This window comes from Fragaria vesca, linkage group LG3, assembly GCF_000184155.1.
Source record: "Fragaria vesca subsp. vesca linkage group LG3, FraVesHawaii_1.0, whole genome shotgun sequence".
Lineage (NCBI taxonomy): Eukaryota > Viridiplantae > Streptophyta > Magnoliopsida > Rosales > Rosaceae > Fragaria > Fragaria vesca.
Genome location: NC_020493.1, coordinates 24,911,607 through 24,919,021, shown reverse-complemented (window position 1 = coordinate 24,919,021; position 7,415 = coordinate 24,911,607). Strand labels below are relative to the sequence as shown.

At 37.6% G+C, this 7,415-nt stretch overlaps 1 pseudogene; it reads right to left on the bottom strand.

Moving 5' to 3' along the window:
• Positions 1 to 4,736: 4,736 nt before the first annotated feature.
• LOC101306128 overlaps positions 4,737 to 7,415 on the bottom strand; it is a 5,707-nt pseudogene continuing 3,028 nt past the window's right edge.

Genomic DNA, 7,415 nt, shown 5'->3' with positions numbered 1-7,415 from the left:
TTTTTTAGTTGTTTTTGCTTTTATGCTCAAGTTTTGATTTTTTCATCAACAAAAGTTTCACTAAATTCATACCCAGCAAGCTAGCTATAGTGGCTTAGTTTCCTTTTTTTGTTTTTTAATTGTTTTTGCTTTTATGTTCAAGTTTTGAAATTTTCATCAACAAAAGTTTCACTAAATCCATACCCAGCAAGCTACAGTGGTTTAGTTTTCTTTTTTTATTTAGTTGTTTTTGCTTTTATGTTCAAGTTTTGTTCTTTTCATTAACAAAAGTTTCACTAAATCTATACCCAGCAAGCTAGCAACAGTAGTTTAGTTGTTCATCAACAAAATTTTAGTTTGAGTAATGATATTGATAGCCACAAGATTCAGTTCAATCTTTTCGAGAACAAAGTGGTGAACAAAGTTTGTTTCATAATGAATTTACCAATCACAAAATGTTTTAAAGGGAAGCTTTCATTCTTTATCTTGTATCAGTTGTATGTGAGAGATGTTCATTCTATATCTAGAATACAGGAAAAAAACATAGGAAAAAACTTGCCTTTAGTATTTTTTTACTGTTTTTTGAAAGATTTTCAGTTTCGATATAAAATCTTGCATCTTTTTCTTATGTTGTTTCAGGAAGTGTATCTTTTTTAAGAGTATGGAATCAGGTAACAAGCAAGTCGATCAGGTTCATAGCATCAGGCATGAGTAACTCTGATAAGATGGATCCAACTGATATTGCATGTGAATTTTCATTGAGGATGTGCCAGTAATTTATGATCATGCTAGGTCGTAACGAGAAGATATAAAGTCTCCAAAAAGTTAGCTGCTTCCCTCACAAAGGTGCCTCGATTGGCTAACAGCACAATTCGTCAGAGGGTACTTGGCGCGCTGATGCTTATATATGAGGAGATTGAGATGAATGTTGCTGATACTTTAGTTAGCAAGGCTAAAACTAATGCTAGTGCATTTGAAAATCTTCTGAAAGACTTTTGGATTTCTAGGAAGGATGGTGTCGACAATTGGCCTCTTAAGGATCTTGGGTTAGAAGCTGATGGGGTTGAAAGAGGTGGAACTTGGGTACTGAGCCAGTTTATTGAAGAATTTGATAAGCTCACCGTGATTCATGATTCCGGAATGGATGTTGAAGCTGATTTGACACACCTTGCACAGTTGGACAAGAAGTTAAAAGTGTATGATGCCCTTATTCAACACTTGAACAAATTTTACGGTGCACGAGGATTTGGAAGAAGTGAATCAGAAAGGTTCCGACTGAGGCCCGAGTTAGAGGAGAAGATCCAGCTCATGTGGAAGTCCAATCAGTGTGACGGGTTGGTTTCAGCTGCCACTGAGGTAAAGTGGCCAATTCTGGAGCTCTGGATAATACTGAAAGGGCTCAAGTAATTGGGGATAACATCAGAATTAATATTCCAGAAGGTGCTTATCCAACTGAAAGGGCTCAAGTAACTGGGGACATCATCAGAATTAATATTCCAGAAGGTGCTTATCCAACTGAAAGGGCTCAAGTAACTGGGGACATCATCAGAATTAATACTCCCGAAGGTGCTGATCCAACATCTAACCCTGCTGGCTGCTGCTGGAACAACTAGGGGTGAATCTTCATCCTATGGACATGTTAATCTCTCTCTGTAGTAGAGGCATGAAAATGTCTTTAAAGCATAAAGTTCCTGATGTCCTGTGGTCTGACTGATACTACAATTTCAAGTACCAATATCTAAAGAGCCCATTGGTTCAAACATGTAGAGCAAACAGGGTGGGTTACCTACTACTAATTTTCTGCTCTCCACAGTATATAAGAACAAAATTTCCTTTTATAAAAATTAAGAACTCTTCAGTCTCATCCTTGCAATGACGAGAACAGGAGTTGCACACACATATTTTGTTTCCTTAAACGAGTAACCAGATTTCTTAACAATAAAATGAACATTCTTAAAACCTAACAAGCATTAGAGGCATACAAAACTGAGTCTACATTTCTCTGCAGAAACATTCACTAATTTCAGAGTATATCATCAGGTTATCCAAAAAGGGGAATACAGTAATCAGATTCAGCTCTTACTACTCACAAGCATATAAACCACAGAGGAAAACAGTAACAATCGCATTCCATTTCCAGAAAATCACATTGAAATAGCTATTTACTGTAAAATGAACAATCCGTAACCACGGACACAGTACTGACTACCGAGAGTCTGAGAACAATATTATATCAGCTGAAACATTGGACAATATCTAATGGAGGGTAAAATCATACCTACCATCCCAAGACAAGCCAACATACCATTCATCTTGATGATCAGACCATTGATGCACCTCTAGAGTAAGAGTTCAAGTAGGCAGTGGTCCAGGAAAAGTGCTTTGTGCTCCAGAGCTGAACACCAAAAACACAGCCATTGCAAGGATCCATAGCAAAGAACACACAACCAGTATTATAGCTTTTGCTGAAAGAAGTTCAGCAATCCGGTCCCTCTCTTCAGGCACAGTGTGGAAATCCTCTATCACAATCTCAACCAATGCATCCAGAAGCTTCTTGGATTTGGCATCCCCACCAGCAGAGTTTAGAACCTGAGTCCGAGCTTGCCTGAGAAATCTTGCTACAACCTCAGGCCCCATAGAACCAAACTTTGAGCCATCATTTTCACATTTAGCAACACTCCAAGAGGCATGGCTTGAAATCGTGGACTCTGAAGATGGAGAGAGATCAGAGGTAAACAAGGTTTCTGTTGAAGCTGAGAGAGATGGATCTGGCAGGGTCATGAGACTCTGAAAGCCAAAATATACGATTTAAGTCAAACATTTAGTCACAAAAAATGGCAGTATCTACTATCTTATATCCGAGAAAGTAACCAAAAGTTTACGTTGCAATGAATTGGATCATTTTAGCAGCAAAAATTGAGCAGCAAACACATGTAACCTGAAGTAAAAACTATATAAAAACCCCACCTAACCAAAATTCTGATTAAACGAAATAGCACACAATCAGATATTTTTTGCACTTCTTTCAGGCATTTCCTCAGTAACAAAAAGCGCACATTACAAAGTACATTGTGAAAGCATAAAAATCTTTACATCAGCGACACTTGCAACCTGAAGTATCCAAATCCTCACAGACTCTTGCAGTCGTAAAAAATCAAAGTCTATTTACACTAAAAGGCACAATCAGATATCTTTCACACTTCTTTCAAGCATTTTCTCAGTAACAAGAATCGTACATTACGAGTGATTCGAAAGCTTTACAACAGAAACACTTGAGCAAACACATGTAACAAAAAAAGGATCCAAAATCATCACAGACTCTCATTCAGAGGACTCAAATTCTGTCAAAGCCAAGCATAAGCATCAAGTATCTTAATATCTTTCTCTTTCAGGCATTTTCTCAGTAACCAAAGGCGCACGTTATGAATGCATCAAAAGCTTTACAACAGCAACACTTATCGAAACTTAATCGAAGCAACAAATCATACACCGGTGTAGTTTTAGCCGATCATAATATGAAATCCAAAAGAGCGATGATCAATTTCAAAATCAGATTGAAGTTGGAGCTAACCTCGTCGATCTCAGAAATCACAGAGATCGGAGTGGCATCCACCGAGTGCGGGACTAGTAGATCTTCGGAGATTGAAGAAAACGCAGAGTTCAAGCTCTTCTTCTTCGGAACCTGTAAGAGAAACGAAGCGGAGTGAAATTAGGGATTCGAAACCGAAATTGAAAATCGAAAAGAAAAATTAAGGGATCGGAGACTGACGGTCTTCTTGGAGACGCGAGCGGAGAGCTTGGGATAAGGTCGAGCATGGTCCTTGTGAGGTGTTTGGAACTCTCTCATCATTTCTTCTTTTTGGCGGGAGAATACGATGCTTTGAGTTTTGAGTCTCGCTGTGTTTGAGAATTGACAAGACTCACAGGACTGTGAAGATGCGAAGATTTTTTCGGTATTTAACTATTTAATTATAGCCGTAGCTTCAGGATAAGTTGGGAATAAGAGCCAATTAACGCCTTTGTTTTTTTTTTTTTTTTTTTTGGGATAATGATCACTAACCCAATATTATTTTGGGGAATATGCATTAAATCCATTAATCACTTGACAAAATCATCATTATTGGGGAGGAAGCAGCTTAAGAAGTATATAATGGGACAACACCATATGTAACCCTAAACCAAGGTCACACAACATGTGGTTTTTCATCAGTTTAAACTGTCAAATTGGAGTTACATTTAGTTCATTTTGTTTTAGGTCTTGACTCACGTCCTTGTTTTATATAAAACTTTTAATAGGTTGATTTTTGAATTTTGATCTTTGGTCCGGTATCACTATTTCGTTTTGTCAATTAATTATTGATTATTCATTGTGCAATATATTCTCCTCAAATTATCCATGGCAATCATATATAATAATCCATGGACTGGTTAAGTTCTATATACATGAACGAGACAACGGTTATTTTCATATGAATGATTGGTTCTTTATTGTGCAATATATTCTCTTCAATCATCCATGACAAATCACAATCATATATAATTATTACTTTGCATGCTATGCTTGTGGTAAAAGAGATAATCTTCCGAAGAACAAAGAGAGAAAGTGTATTAGTCGGTAAAAAAAACTATTCTGAAATTGACATAATTGTTATAAAACCAATCCATAGTCTTCTGATCTGTCAAGAGAATTTTCGTAGAATAGAAGTCTAACGAAACTAATGCAGAGTAGTTTTCAACTTTTTCATGTATAATTAGAGCTATGCGACTGGAAACAAAACTGCCATAGCAATGCCACAAAGACCATATGGGGGATTAGCATTTCTAAGAATTCTCATGTAGCCTCTCTCACCCCAACCCTCACCCCAAGAATTCTTCACCAACCAATACGTGGTACCATCTCTAGTATTCCCGTAACCAATGACCGTAACAGTCACCGGAGAAGACACCGCTTTTATAATGCCGAAATGCTGTTCCGCTAGCGTCTATAAAAGCCACGACCGGTTGCCTGTTGACAGACTTGAGTAGATAATCTTCGTCATTCGGCGGCGCTAAACTGAAACCACTTATCCGGGCAACAGGCCTATTGGCCTTGGTAGTGTCACATTTGCCAGTGTCTGTACCCAGGTATTGGTAATCTTGTTCACTGTCTATTCCATGGTCCATTATGTAAATATAGGCAGAGTCGACGCGACTAGGTTGGCAGCCACGGTTAACATACCGATCACAATCCACAAGTTGTTGCTCGGACAAAGACAGCAGTCGACCAGTTTTGAGTTTTAGAATCCCTTCAACAGATGCCACTGCTGAAAATGCCCAACACGAATCTGCATTTTATGGACATATCAATTAGGTAAGAACTGCAATGAAAAATTTATACCGGATAATACAACGATCATGACTTACTGCATACCCCTTGATCCTTTATGGGGGTGACAGCTCCATGTTTCCTCCAATCAATGTGAGGTGAAACCCAAGCCGAGTTTTCGTACGAGAAAGATCCATTTTCAGATGAGGTTGAGCTTCTGTTGGTTGGCAACTTGGCTCCAGTACGCTGTCTAAGGAATTCTTCGTTGGTCATATCCGAAAATTTATTGACGTTTTACTTGTAAGTCTTGTTCCCTTGCTTGTTGAAATTCTCCACAAACTCCACATTCTCTTTGAATATGGTATAACGCCTCTGCTTCTCTTCAATGTTCGCACTATGCCAAAATATTCATCAGACGACAGTCCAGGTCTGTCGTCTGACAGTTTTTTTTATGTCGTCTGAGGCTGTGTCATGTGATTGACCTCAGACGACAGTTTTCCACTGTCGTCTGATATCTGTTCAGACGACATAGCTTATGTCGTCTGGAAGAAGCTGAATCTGGAAGGTTTCAGAAAAATATATCGTGTTAATGGATTACATACAACATATAAATGTCGACTGAAGCCAGAATAAGGAAGAAATTAATGATGTCTCAATAGATAACCAACAACATATATATGTCGTCTGATGAAGCAATTTGTCGTCTGATAGTCTATTAGACTTCATATTTTTGTTGCTTGTTATAAAGACTTATGTTGTCCGATTGTCTGTTGGAATTCACATTCTTGTTACTTTTTATAAGCACTTATGTTGTTTGACTATGAATTGAACTTCATATGTAACAAAATTAAGAATCAAAGAAAGTAAAACTTCATTGATGTTGATAATCCATTTCAATTAAAAAAGTACATAATATATTTTTATCCTAATCCATAAAAGGCTATAAGTTATGGTCCAACTTTCAATCTAATATCTATTCACTAAAATGAATATATGGACCTAATCTATTTCTAGAAATGATATACCGAAACCTATTAACGATGTCAACATTGATGTCATTCCTCTCAACGGGGCTTCAAGTCGCAAAATGACCTCGGAATCTTCTGCAAACACTTATACCTACATATTGACCAAATCAACAACAAAAAGAATGAGAGATTAGTTCATTTGGTGCATGCTCCACACACTCATTAGAAGAAACCAACTTCACAGTTCAATACTTCAATACTAAATACATGATTCCAAATTCTAGACCAAACACCATCTTCTCAGCCTTATATCTCAATCACCATAACTAGACTCTTTTAAAACCAATATCAACCTTTCTTTCCAGCCAAGACAATTATACATAAGAGACCCTTAATAACAATTAAACCAAATTCTCAATTCACTACCAAATAGGTAATTTCCATTAGATTTCAATACCATGACCAGCCCTTCATCCCATTCACTATAACCTCCCTATATACTTCAACATGAACACAGCAGTACACAAAGTGTCAATCTTTGCAGAATTAGCCACACACAACACAACCCAAATACTTTCAGCATCTTTCTATTTATCAAACGCCAACATCCCATTTCATTCTAATTATAACAACTAAACAGAAACTTAACTTCCAACTGGTCCATAATCAACATAAACACAGTAATACACAACTAGGCACCAGACTTTCATAGAACTAGCCACAACGAAATGCACAACTCAAACATCTTCAATATTATCAAATTTATACCAATTCAGCAACCAACAATAAACTCTAATTTACTTTTCGAATTTACCTTCGATGCGTCAAAACAGAACTTGCTCCTTCACTGCCCAAAACTTCTTGTTGAAGAATCAATGACCCAAAACTCAGCAACCCTTCAAAGTCCTTGTTCACTAACGCAGCAGAGACCAAAACCAAACCCAAAAATAGAGGAGGTTGCCGGCGGGGACAAATTCCGTCAAGGGCAGAGAGACAGCCCAGAAATCCCAAAAACTAAAGTCAATAAACTTCAATCTAAACTGAAAAATAATTACCCTAGAATGATGAGGACGACGAGAGAAAGGAAACCATACCAAGAGAAGTCGGGTTCGCAGCCTGAAAACCCAGAAATCCGACAGAAAACTCGAACCTTCTTGTCGTCG